Here is an 889-nt window from a genome sequence, read left to right on the forward strand (position 1 = left end):
TCTTTTTCTGCCACCCCTTTTCTCCCCTCATCATCATCCTCCCCACCCACCCAGCTGGTGGGAGACAGATCACGCCATCCAGGAAGGCCCACAAAAGACCTTCCTCAGCCACCAAAATTTAGAAGAAGAGGACCTTCCTGCTTCCCTCGCTAAAACGGCCCCTGTCTGGGCCAAATGGTTTCCTCTCCTGAGCCAATTCCAGTCTCATCCGCATGGCAGACCAGGGTCTTTGGAACTACCAAGCACTTGATTGGAATCACCCGCAGATTCCAGGGTCTTCGGCACTACCAGATACTTTGAAACATTTATTATTCAGCTCAAGACTTGAAAAATCAGATCCGGCATTAACTTATTCCTTGGGCAATCACGTTTCGGATTCAGGATCTGAACGTTCGTATGCAAAACACTGCGTCTACCGATATATTTGTAAAAAGACGGGCCGTGACTTCATGCTCAGGGTAGCAAGAAGGTTCTGGGGTTCCTTCAGAAAGCTGTAATGCCTTGAAAACACAACCCAAGGCAGAAATGTGGGGCGCTGGGGTGATCATGAGAGAGACCACCTTAGGTCCAATCCTGCCATTCCAGCTTTGAAAACAACAGGTAGGGCAGTGCTTCCCAATCTTCTCCACGTCTTTGGAGGTTCCTGAACTACAACTCCCAGAAATCCTGGCCAGCATAGCGACCGGTGAAGACTTCTGGGAGTCGTAGTCCCCAAACCTCTGAAGACCCAAGTTTGGGAAGCAGAGTTTTGGGTCCATTGGAAAAAAAATCCGAGCGTCCCCGAGCGGCCACAGCCTGGAGAGGTGAGCAGAAACATCCATGACTATAAAATAACTTTTGGGAGGAAAAAAAAAAAGATAAAAAGTCAACCACAACTGAGATTGCACAG

Source organism: Pogona vitticeps, chromosome 7, assembly GCF_051106095.1.
Source record: "Pogona vitticeps strain Pit_001003342236 chromosome 7, PviZW2.1, whole genome shotgun sequence".
NCBI lineage: Eukaryota > Metazoa > Chordata > Lepidosauria > Squamata > Agamidae > Pogona > Pogona vitticeps.